Source organism: Maniola hyperantus, chromosome Z (assembly GCF_902806685.2).
Source record: "Maniola hyperantus chromosome Z, iAphHyp1.2, whole genome shotgun sequence".
Classification (NCBI taxonomy): Eukaryota; Metazoa; Arthropoda; class Insecta; order Lepidoptera; family Nymphalidae; genus Maniola; species Maniola hyperantus.
In genome coordinates this window covers 12,405,231-12,419,030 of record NC_048564.1, presented here as the reverse complement: position 1 = coordinate 12,419,030, position 13,800 = coordinate 12,405,231, and positions in this window count along the sequence as shown.

The window sequence follows — 13,800 nt, the reverse complement described above, 5'->3', positions numbered from 1 at the left end:
CAACCCATTGCCGGCTCACTACAGAGCACGGGTCTTCTCTCAGAGTGAGAAGGGTTTGACCATAGTCTACCACGCTGGCCGTGTACGGAATGGTAGACTTCACACACTTTTGAGAACATTATGGAGAGCTCTCAGCCATGCAGGTTTCCTCACGATGTTTGAGCTCGAAAACCTGCATGCTTGAGAGTTTTCTATAGCATTCTTAAAGGTGTGTGAAGTCTACCAATTTGCGTTTGGCCAGCGTGATAGATTATGGCCTTTCATTCTGAGAGACGAGATTAGACCAGTGTTCAGTTGTGAGCTGGCAATGATTTGAATCATGACGAAGAGTCTTTCAAACAAAAGAGGTATTGCAATGCATGCCGGGTATTAGCTAGTAAATCTTTACATAGTAGAAAATAAAGTCGCTTCCCGCTGTCTGTATGTATGTATGTATGAACGCGTAGATCTTTTGAACTACGCAACAAATTTTAATGCGGTTTTCACCAATAGATATAGTGATTCAAGAGAAAGGTTTATAGGATTAATCTAAGTCTCAAAAAATTAGAGATCTCTAGGAAAATTGAAATCTCACTGACATCACATTAGTATCTACAGTGCACCCATGCGAAGCCGGGGCGGGTCGCTAGTAGGTACATGAATAAGGCGCTTGATTAAGTACGACCCGTTTAATTTGGTAGGTACATAATTGGGTACATACGAATAAGTAGGGCGGCAACTGAACCGCACCTTTTGTTTCCTTTTCACGACGAGCGAGGTCGAAACAATCTAATGTTTACAGTAATAATGTCATTTAGGTATTAGCTTGTTATGTGACCGCCCTGGGACTAATCGACAGCCCTAGGAAAAATGGTAGCGCAGCGTTCTGTAGTTCAAGACCACCATCGAAGGCACACCTGTACCCGTAGTATAAGATTTTACGTCTCACCAAACGTTGCTAGAATTCGAGAGTCGAAACAAAATAACATCAAAGTAAAATGGACCTAAAAAGCCTTGAATTGAAGTCAAAAATTCAATACGGGTACTGCGCTGACATCACCGGCTCGAATTCCTGAAGGTTTCTACTTTCCCAAGCACTCTCACTCACTCACACACTCTTGACGACCTCCCTGGCGCAGTAGTACGCGCTCTGGTCTTATTTAAGTGGGAGGTTGATTCCTGGCAGGGGTAATTTAGTAATTTATATTTTCTAAACTAGCTGATGCCCGCGACTTCGTCCGCGTGGAATTAGGTTTTTTAAAAATCCCGTAGGAACTCTTTGATTTTTCGGGATAAAAAGTAGCCTATGTCATTCTTCAGGTCTTTATCTATAGCCCTGCAAAAAATCACGTCAATCCGTTGCACCGTTGCGACGTGATTGAAGGACAAACCAACAAACCAATAAACCAACAAACAAACACACTTTCGCATTTATAATAAGGGTACTGATTGTCTTTGGTCTGGTCTGGTGGGAGGCTTCGGCCGTGGCTAGTTACCACTTTACCGGCAAGGCCGTGCTGCCTAGCAATTTAGCGTTTTGATGCCTCATGGCGTGTAGAAACCTATCTGGGGTGTGGGTTTAACAAAACTGCCATACCCCTTCCTAGTTAGCCTGCTTCCAACTTGTATCAGAAATCAGAATATAAATAAATAAACTTCATGCCTAACATTTAAAGCTGTGATAGCCTAGTGGTTAGGACGTCCGCCTTCTAATCGGAGGTCGGGGGTTCGATCCCGGGCACGCACCTCTAACTTTTCGGAGTTATGTGCGTTTTAATTAATTCAATATCACTTGCTTTAACGGTGAAGGAAAACATCGTGAGGAAACCTGCATGCCTAAGAGTTCTCCATAATGTTCTCAAAGGTGTGTGAAGTCTACCAATCTGCACATGGCCAGCGTGGTAGACTATGGCCAAAACCCTTCTCACTCTGAGAGGAGACCCGTGCTCTGTAGTGAGCCGGTTATGGGTTAATCATGATGATGATGCCTAACATCGGGCGGGATCATTCTATTTTAGGTTGTAAGGATCGTTCCATTGTAGGTTTAGATATGATTCTGTTTCTAATATAGAATGGAGCCACATATCGCAGTTGTAAGATTAATTAGAAGTTTTATTATAACCAATGCATTATTAAATTGAATGTGTAATTTTCTTTACTTTCAGTGTAAAATATCATATTAATCACACAGATATTAGTGCTTAGTGCTTACTTAACATTTGTTACTGATAATAACTCGTACACTCTGAGCAAACGACAGAAAATTATACTTTACTTAAGTATTAATAATTCCAAATGTTATACAGTTTGTTTTAAGATATTGATTAAGTAGTTTTGTAAAACAATACCGTAAACGCGTCCCATCTTGGGCTACATCATTACTTCCCATCAGGTGTGATCGTGGTCAAGCGTGCGCCTATAATGACTAAAATAAAAAAACCAAACGTTGTTAAAATATTAAGCATCATGCTTCTGAATATGTCCCATCCGTAAATATTGATTGAAATAGCATGCTATCACGCACGGCAGCGTGCTACTGAAAAGAGACATTCGGACCGTACGTTGGCACCTTGCCCAGACCTATGGTAGGTATCACACGAGTGACATTGGGAACACATATAAACAAAACGGTCCGTCTACATTTTCCTGGTGTTTACCAGGAAGCTCGCTGACCAATTTCACACAATTACAAAGGAAATCATTTATTTGCTTAAAATTCAATGAAAACAACGAATAATTACAACTAAAAACAAAAACTGGTCGAGTGCGGTCAGAAAATGCATGTACCGTACCCGTGCTAGTTGCTAAAAACTTCAATGACGGCCCAACAAATTAGGTAACCATCACGGATATGGCTGGTGATGGGTTCACAAGATAAAGGTCAACTCTCTGAGGCAACAAATATATGAGTCTGCTTATGCTAAGTGGTTGTATTAACTATTTGGCGCCTGAAAAACTAGTTATGGTGATCAAAAATGTTACAGAAAACATGTTGTACATAGACCTTTAGAAAGCGACAGCGGTTTTGTAGAGCTTTGTTCTGTCGTTGACAAATCACAAGCTGACTCGCCTTAACTTCGCTTGGACTTAACTATTCCTCTGTTATGTAATCACGTGAAACTACCATAAACATTTACTGCCACGACTTTAATTTAGTTAATTACCATGTACATTAGAGTGACACGACTAAAGACCATTTCAGTCTTGTCTTTACAAAGAAAATAGACATGCCACTTAAACGGTCTTTTGGAACATCAAATGGATGGATCCATTCCTTGTTGATGGGTCTGTTTTCCATTACAAAGCTTAATGGAATATTCTATGCACATTAAAAAAACCGGCCAAGTGCGAGTCAGGCTCGCTCAACGAGGGTTCCGTACTACAGTCGGATTTTTTCAACATTTTGCACGATAATTCAAAAAGTATGATGTATAAAAATAAATAAAAATCTGTTTTAGAATGCACAAGTAAAGGCCTTTCATATGATACCCCACTTGATATAGTTATCTTACTTCGAAAATTAAAAATCCTAATTAATAGTTTATGACCACAATTTAATTTTTTTGTGTGATGTAACCACAAATTCACAGTTTGCAGATTTTTCCCCTCATGTCAGCTATAAGACCTACCTACCTGCCAAATTTCATGATCATGATTCTAGGTCAACGGGAAGTACCCTGTAGGCTTCTTGACAGACCGACAGACAGACAACAAAGTAATCCTATAATGGATCCGTTTTTCTTTTTGAGGTACGGAACCCTAGAAACATTAAGTTGAACAAAGTTACCTAATTGCTGAAGAGTGAAGACACGATTTAATTTGCTTCACTTTGACTTCGGAATATTTTAAGTATCAAAAGTAGGTATAATGTAAAGATCTAACCTTCAACGAAATCTATACACTATACACATTGTATCGTAAACACATCACTTAACCACAGGTTCGCTTAGTAATATTATGAAGTGAGGTAAATTACAATAAAAATAATATCAAGCTGAATAAAATCAAGCTCTGACGCTACCACAAAACGTATTTTTCTTTGTATTGTTACTACAAGATAATTTTTAGCCACAAGTAATTTCGGAAATGCATATCTGTGTCTCTAAAATACAACAAAAAAAGTGAGGACGTACATTACAAAAAAGCAGGCAGAACATTTTTAATTAATAAAGCCGATTCGTTAGAATGCGTTCAACTAAGTCTAAAGAGTTAACAAAAACTAGGTAAAAAAGTACCAGTTTTTTTGTTCTTAATCGAACTCTACTTTTTATTCGTTTTCAATCAATCAATTTTTTTTTCATGCACGATTTGTTTTTCATTTTTTATCACCATGTTATTGGTAGGTACATTATGACAAATCAAATAGTATATAAATACCATACAAGCGAGACCAATAATTAATCTATGATAAATACATTTTAAATGTCAAACAGTAGTTGAAATATTATGTTCTCGTCATCATCTTAATAGTTTATCAAATCACTACCCCTATTATAATTACGAAAGTGTGTTTGTTTGTTGGTTTGTCCGTCAATCACGTCGCAATGGAGCAACGGATCGACGTGATTTTTTGCATGGATATAGTTAAAGACCTGAAGAGTGACATACGCTACATTTTATTCCGGAAAATCAAAGAGTTCTCACGGGATTTTTAAAAACCTAAATCCACTTTTAAAAGCCTATAGTCAGTATGCATTACCTGCATTGAAGTCATGGTTGAATATTTTTTTCTATTTTGTTAAAAAAAATAAGTTTGCATTATATTAATGAAAACTGGTTACACGTGTTACTTTGACAAAACGACAATCATTTACATCGATATTCATAATGGACTTTACACCGTGAATTGTTTCACTGCCAAAAAAAGTGTATATTTTAAGATCTGCTCATACTTAAATCCTACAAATGCGTGTAATTATAATTATTATAACGCTATTAAATTTTTATACCGGGAAAATCGCATTAAGTTATCTTTACCATCCGTAGACAAGCTAAGAAAAATTACTTGAATCTATCCAATGTCATTTACTGAATCTACCTTATTTAACGATTTTGACAATGCCGTTTTTAAAGTTGAAGCTGTTTAGAATAATGCCGTTTTATTGAGTTTTGCCATTGACATTCACAGCTAATAATATGCCTGATATACAACTTTTTTTTGGATAAAACTGAAGCCATGAATTGGCACTGGAAAGGAGCTAAGTAAATAACATAGATTAATTATTGGTTTCGCTATGGTAAACAATAATAAAATTAGTCAGCAAAAGTATAGTTTATCAGAAAGTCGTATAGTACCTACCCAATTTATCTGTATTAACTAAATATACTTTAATTGACGTAGCTTGTTATATTATCACGATTAACAATCTGGATCGCGTGATAGCGGCGTTGATAATTCAACCGGAAAAGTCCAAAGCTCTAAACACATTGCCGCAGAGTCGAAAGACATCGATGCGTCATTTACCTCTACTGTATTTCTGTACGTAATGTACAAAGTGTCCAGCAAAATGAAAAAGAGACGCAAGCACGTGCATGAGTGTATATAGAGATAAAAATATGAAAAAGGATAAACTGACAGCTTTCCGTTGATAAGCCAGTCAGGCAGTGCACTGCTGGATCTAGAAACTTGTGATTTTGCAAGTAAGTATTCTGTATATCGTAGACCACACACCTAATATACCTATACTGTATAATCAATAACTCATCAATATGTACATAGGGATTAATAGAAATTCTGAGACCGGTCAGCTAGTAGGTATAGTTGTTTTGTTGAAATTTGTTGTTAACACATTACGTAGTTAGTGAAGATACAGTTTTTTATTGTTTTAGAAAAACGTAACGCGCATCGCGAGTCGCTACCACTACGTCTGACCCGCAATGTGCCTAGAGCCTATACGTAGATATATGCATAATATTAAATTCTGCGTAGATTTTCTATTTAGCTGTGTCCTCCTCACGCTTCCATCACAGACCGCTTCTATAAACCTTCTGTGCAATTTTCAATAATTTTTTAAAAAGTAAAGACTTCGAAAACGAAAAATCAAGACAGATTACCAAATACTCAAATCTAATTAGTCCGTATAAAAATATGTTAAATAGGTATATATTATTATTGCGATTTGCGTCATTCTTACAGGGAACTCTTTTTTATTCAGGTACAAATTAACCCCTTGACTGCAATCTCAGGATGTGAGTTTCTAAGTGATGATGTAGTCAGAAAACTAACCTGGAAATGGGGTATGGCAGTAGGGTAGTTACTAGCCACGGCCGAAGGCTCCCACCAGACCAGAGGAAACTTAAATCAAAATTTTCCCTGCCGGGAGTCAAACCCAGGACCTCCCACTAATAAGAGCTCAGCGCTCACCACTACGCCTGGGAGGACGTCTAAAACTTGAAGACTCTTTAAAAATAATTAATTTGAACTCAATAGTATTATTTTCAATATCGACCATCAACGATAGACCTTGACACGTTGATAAAATCGGAAGTCAAGTTTCGGCTATAATAAAATTTAAATAAAGTAGAATAAAGAATTAGGTACCGGTTTAGCTGCCCTCTCATCTATACAGTCTAAAATGGAAGTGAGTGGCGTGGAAGGGCAGTTTAATTAATTAGAAGAATAGAAAGATTTTTATTCAATTAATTTTTATGTGCTTTTGTATCGTCAAAAATTTACCACTGGTTTGGAATGCCATTCCTACCGAGTAGAATTAGCAGGAAACTTGGCGGAAACGCAGAGGAACTACTATTATGTAATGGGTTTTACGCGGCATCTTACTGGAACGCTATAGATCGCTTGGCAACCGGTCCTTGCTGGTAGGGTGATAAATAGTTGTGCCAATCACAAATTCGTAAATTGCCTCAGTCATCGAACGCGGTACGTTCCACTTATACTGAAGATAATGTCCCTCACCACTGCACCAGGGAGGCAGGTATGTTAAGTATATCTTATATCTATGTAATTGGATTCTCTTTGTTTATAAAATATGCATGACAAAGAAACAGCTGATTCACTGCAGAGTCCATTTATATTTTATATCAGTGGGTACCTACACAGATGCGTGTTTAATCACTACCCATATTATAAATGCGAAAGTGTGTTTGTTTGTTTGTTGGTTTATTGGCTTATTTGTTTGTTGGTTTGTCCTTCAATCAATTCGCAATGGATGTGTGGTCAACGGCTAGTTTCATTTTAACACTTTCCCTGATCAAAATCTCAGGAAAACTTAGAAAATCTCCCGTAAACAAAAGTAGCTAGTTAAATCTTGGACAGATAGAACGTTTTGTTGACGCTAGCAACAGCAACGTATGACGTATCCACTATCCTCCAACACAGCTCCAAAAACTTATTTATTACTAGACTAGATGATGCCCACGACTTCGTCCGCGTGTATTTAGATTTTAAAAAAATCATGCAGCTATCTCTGTACCAAATTTCATCAAAATAGGTTAAACGGATGAGCCGTGAAAAGCTTAATAAACAGACAGACAGACGGGAAATCAAAAAGTTCCCGCGGGTTTTTTAAAAACATAAATCCACGCGGACGAAGTTGCGGGCATCATCTAGTACATAATAACTGTATTTCCATAATCATAGAGATTGAAGAGATTTGTTTATGGACCTTGTCTCAACTTTTAGGTAATGTTTCGCAACTTGCATCCTGATTTACATGCACTTTTAGCTTATGAACTTTATTTGCGAGTTGTGTAAAGTGTTGCCTTTATTATGCTTATATGAAAATTCGAAAGCTGCAAGACTTGTCGAAAATAATATTTGTTGTGTAAAACTCATAAAATAGCTACCTACAAATCAAAAAATTAGGTACATTGTTCTTTAAGCTCAAGAAACACTACGGCAGAATAGAAGCAAAGCATCACATCTTTTTTTAATGTAACTAACTTATGCTCGCGACTTTGTCTACGTGGACTACACAAATTTCAAACCACCATTTCACCCCTTTAGGGATTGAATTTTCAAAAAAACTTTCTTAGAAGATGCCTGCGTCATGATAGTTATCCGCTAAACAGCCCGATCCATCCAGTAGTATGAGCTATGAGTTGATAGATCAGTCAGTCAGTCAATCACTTTTCCTTTTATTTAAAAAGGCGCAAATGCTCGCGTCGTTATTTTACACTATATTAGAGAAAGACGCGTTGCGTTGTTTCTACCCTCCTGCAATGTGCCTTGAGTCTAAACTCTAAATAAATTTTATTTAGATGTATAGCTAAATAAAATAAAAAAATCTAAGTACCTACTTACTATTTAGTTTTTGCCATATTTTTTACCACATAATCTTGCAATTTTTAATATGCCGTACTTATATAAGAAGAATAATTAAAGAACACAAAATCACAGCCAAACAATATTATAACGTTCGGAAAGCTTTGTGTTATTAGGTACGAAACTTTGGAACAATACCAAGCGGAATCATTGTTGTAATTGTAAATCGAACAGTTGTTGAATACCTAGTATTAGTAAAGTAACAATAAAATCGGTAGTAATAGATATAATAATAAACATTAGTAAATTCGGTTCTACTGCAGTGCGGCGAAATGCCGAAAATGCTGGCAAGCGTTACCACAATTTGATTGAATAGTTTGGCTCGATCGTTTTGTGAGACTGAAAGAAAATACTAACAAAAGTTTTTAGATTTAATTTAAAATAATAAACCAATGTCTAAAATAAGTACCTACTTATACCTACCCAGCATATATATGAGAAGAGATGACGTTCTACGAAGCTGGATTATTTTCTTCTAAAGTTCGATGTGTAGTTTTTTGAACTTTTTCGATAGACATAATAATAATACAATCCTCAGATAACTCGAAATAAATTAATCTATGGAAATGATGTTTAATGAACTTTAATAAGTACATAAAATGTAACTTTAATAATTATATTATTATCAGTGACACGTCGCCTGTTCATTGTTCATTGAACTTTGACGTTTGCGAACGATTACAAACGGTGATGCCGCAATAAAGTCATGTTGCCAATTTGACTAACTGCCGTACTCAGAGTCACTTAACCGTTACTTAAGTTTAGAACGAGACAGAGATCTCTCACATAAATCCGTTTCGTTTTAACTCAATTTTAAGTAACGATTAGCGACTCTGAGTGCGGCTGTAATCTTTACGAACATTTGCGAATAAGTCTCTAAGTCTACATTTTTTTTTACCACTCTTCTGTACGCTGAGATCTTTTAATCTATGCAACGCATTTTAATACGGTTTTGAATGATTGAAGAGGAAGGTTTTAAAGTATAGTTCAATAATGTTTTGAATTAATTTGTTGAAGAGTTTATAGTAATTGACATGTAATTACTAATTCGTTTAATAATTTATTATGTGCAAAGTGCAGGGTGCGAAGTGGGGAAAATATGAAATTTAAAAAAACTCGCACTAGAATGCTATGGAACCGTACCTACTATCTGCATGTTTTAGGTTCTGACACACACTTTACCAGTTTTTTTAATCTCTTTACGCAGATAAGCATTCATAATCCATACTAATATTATTAATGCAAAAGTGTGTCTGTCTGTCTGTCTGTCTGCTAGCAGGCAGACAGACGTGAACGGTTGCGTTCAACCGATTTTGATGAAAGGTACAGAGTTAGCTTATATCCCGGGGTAGGACATAGGCTACTTTTTATCCCGGAAAATTAACGAGTTCCCACGGGACTTTTAAAAACCTAAATCCACGCGGACGAAGTCGCGGGCATCCTCATAGTACACTATAATTTATCTTGATACAGACGGCATTCACATTATAATAATGACATCGGTACCTTGTAAGTGGAACTTTGCCAAGTTTAAGGTTCAAGGCACATTGCGGGTGAGGCGAGCAACACTACGTGATTTTTCATAATATAGGTACATTTACACATTAACATTTAAAAAAGACGCGTTGCTTTGCTTTGGTTCAGTAGTTCCAGAGATTACCCCCTACATACAAACTTAACGACATTACCTCTTTATAATATTGGTATAGATATAGATTAAAAATATGAACATTTCACTCGATATTGACAAAATTTTGGTGACAGCGATTATTTTATTTTTTAAATGTTCCTACGAGTAGGTATGAACTATACGCTTATAAGCTACTTGAGCCCTTAGTAATACTTGCATCACGGCCTTTCGTGTTTTTCACGATCTCAAACGAGTCGGTCTTGACCTAAAGAGGAGCAACTTTATAGTACCATGCGTAAAAATGACTTCTCACGCGCTATTTTAACTTTATGTGGCAAATTTTATGTCAAAAGTACGATTTTAGTCCTCATTTTAAAGGTGAATCATACTACTTTTGCCATGACAATTGACCCATAGAGGTAAATGGCGCATGAGGAGTCATTTTGTACTGACTATATTATTATCTTATAACTGTATAGTACTTATACCTAGTAGAGTCGCAGCAGATTTGCACAAGATAAGAAAATAATTAGCATAGTGGAAATTATACCAGTAAGTCCATACGATTGGTTAGTCCGGGATACGGAGAAAATTATTAGGTACAATATTTTAACTCAACAAAAAAGTTTGCGAGGTAGGTAGGTATAAATATTTCTGAATACACCTCCCTTATTCTGATACTGCAGGGTTACTGACCGCCTAAGATAATATACAAAAAATATTTTTACACTTTGTTAGTGGCTTTGGAAGTCGGTTTTTCGATTTGTTTTTTTAAATAAGCATATACCTACAGATAAAATACTTCAGAATTAAAACCGCTGTTAGGTTGATAAGGCTCATTAACCTTTTTATTCCTATCGACAAGCCTGTCGATCTTTTATCAATAAACTAGCTTATGCTTGCGACTTTGTCCGCGTGGACTACACAAATTTCAAACCCCTATTTCACCCCCTTGTTGTATTTTGTTGTTGTTTGTGTAAGTTGTATTTTGAAAAATCCTTTCTAAGCGGATACCTACGTCATGATAGCTATTTGCAATCTGCATGCCAAACTCCAGCCCGATCCGTCCATTACTTTGAGCTGTGCGTTCATAGATCAGTCAGATAATTAGATTTCTGGAAATGTCATGTAACTTTAATGCATAAAAGAAGTAATAGTCTATTACAGATAGTCATGTTAATTTAAAAGCTAACGGATTCCTTATCAGAAATTGCGTCGCTGTTTAAATTATTGGGTCACACACTCACATTCATACTTGACAGATAAGCCGTTATCTACCAAATTAAGGGTTATCTCTGAATTAAGTATAGAAACTGGTCAACTATCAACTAGGTACTTGTCAGAACTCAGATGTTAAGACCAAAGAACTTTTAAGTACCAACTAATACTTTTGTAATAAGAATTATTACTTACTTTCTAAATCCATGGTTAGAACACGAATACGGTACCCATCAAGTAAGCTAGCTACTCAATTGCACAGTTTCTTAGGTAGTTCGTAGAATATTGTAGTTTCGATAGAAGTACCCCATGCGGAACCCGATCAAAGGCTTTTGCATAATTAAGGCTGTCCACCAGACCCTTTATGCGCCAATAGCTATTCAATGACAAATATATGGAAACGAGAAAATTATACGATCATTTTAGAATGTCTGAATCTAGTTTTGAATATTCTTTTATTCTTTTTTATTCTTTTATTTAAACTCAGATATTATCTTTTATACAAAAACAATACAGATTATACGCGACAGGCCTAGATGGCAATCGGGGTGGAGACGCCCCGCACAACCCCCACGCTAACCCGGTGTGGGATAGCGCAGGTGACGTGCGGGTGTGCGGGGCGTCACCCCGCCTCATACCCTGATTGCCATTTCAACCTGTCGCGGACTATAGAGATGCTAAGACCTAACTACAAGGGTAAAATAAAATCAACTTTGCTGAACCAGGCGCGGGCCGGGCGCATCAACTTGCCTCAGGGCCGTACCGTATCACGAGAAGACAAGATGCCGCGCCATGGTAATGACCTAAAGACCTTCATAAAGTTCCTGGTAATACAAGTTGTAGGAGCCGATGCACGTTCTGCGAGTACTTTGTGTTGCAGCCGTAAGTAAAGCGGGCCAATGTTCGTCATTATCGCGTATTAATTAAGTTCATTCCATCAAAGGACATGGCAGAGATAACCTAGTTTCGTACTATAAAGCGTTCGCCGATCGGGCAATACTTATTCAATGTTTACATTTGATAAACAACTCGGGGTCGACATAATTCATACTATTTAAATATTAATTATTATTAGAGGATGCCCGCGACTTCGTCCGCAATTTAGGTTATTAAAAATCTCGTGGGAACTCTTTGAGTTTCCGAGATAAAAAGTAGCCTATGTTCTTTCCCAGGATGTAAGCTAACTCTGTTCCAAATTTCATCAAAATCGGTTAAACTGTTGGGCCGTGAAAAGTTAGCAGACAGACAGACACACTTTCACATTTATAATATTAGTATGAAAAAGTATGGATAATAAATGTGAAAGTGTGTCTGTCCATCCTTTTCTCGACCCATCAGTTGAAGCGATTTTGATTTCAATTTGGTATAGAGATAGTTGTATTCCAAAAACGGATAGGTACATGTTACTTTTTATCCTTGAAAATAAAAGAACTCCTATGGATTTTAAAAAATGTAAATCCATGCAGATGAAGTCGCGTAGAACTTTATTTAATGGTAAGTATAAAAACAATTGGTCAAGGTAAAAGAATATGATAAATCCCCCGTTTGTACCCTGTTTAACTTGGAAAGTTTTTACCGAGTCAGAGCAACGTTAGTACAACCTTAATAAAAATACCGGCCAAGTGCGAGTCAGTCACTTGATATAGTCACTCACTTCGAAAGTTGAAAATACTAATTATTAGTTCATGACCACAATTTATTTATATATTTTTTTATATATTTTTTTTTGTAACCCTGAATTCACGGTTTTCAGATTCTAGGTCAACGGGAAGTACCCTGTAGGTTTCTTGACAGACCGACAGACAGACAGACAACAAAGTGATCCTATAAGGGTTCCGTTTTACCTTTTGAGGAACGGAACCCTAAAAACTACTATTTTCTTTTCGCATTACGTCATTAGTAGGTAATAACGGTGGCGCTAAACATGTAGCTTGCTATATTTACGTTAATCACGGTCTGAAACTACTAAAAAGACTGCCACATACTACTCTCGGAAACTAGGTTACTAGCTTAATGTTTACCATAGACAAAGCGACTATCACACGACAAAAATGTATTCTTTTTCAGCTCATTCCGTTTATCCACCTTCAAACTGTCACCCTAGCGCCTATAATCGGAAATACATGTCTATTTATCCGCCTTGTTAATGGAATCCCAATTCCCAACCTTACTAGACTAACATTTAAAACAGCTGAACCAATTTTGATTTAACTTCCGCGGTCAGGTAAAGAAAGATGCTTTTTATATTAGAAAATAAAGCTATGGAATTTTTAATAAACCCAAATTCACGTTGGAAAAAGCTAGTTAGGGTCACCAAATTCAAAAATATAATTTACTAGCTAATGCTCGTGACTTCGTCCGCGTGTCTACACATATTTCAAACCCTTATTTCACCTCCTTAGAGGTTGAATTTTCAAAAATCCTTTTTAGCGGATGCCTACGTCATAATAGCTATCTGTATACCAAATTTCAGCCTGATCCGTCCAGTAGTTTGAGCTGTGCGTTGATAGAACAGTCAGTCAGTCAGTCGGTCGGTCAGTCAGTCAGTCAGTCATTCAGTCAGACCTTTTCTTCTATATATAAAAGGAAAAGGTGACTGTCCGCTAAGAAAGAATTCTTCAAAATGCAACCCCTAAAGGGGTAAAATAGGGGTTTGAAATTTGTGTAGTCCACGCGGACGAAGTCGCGAGCA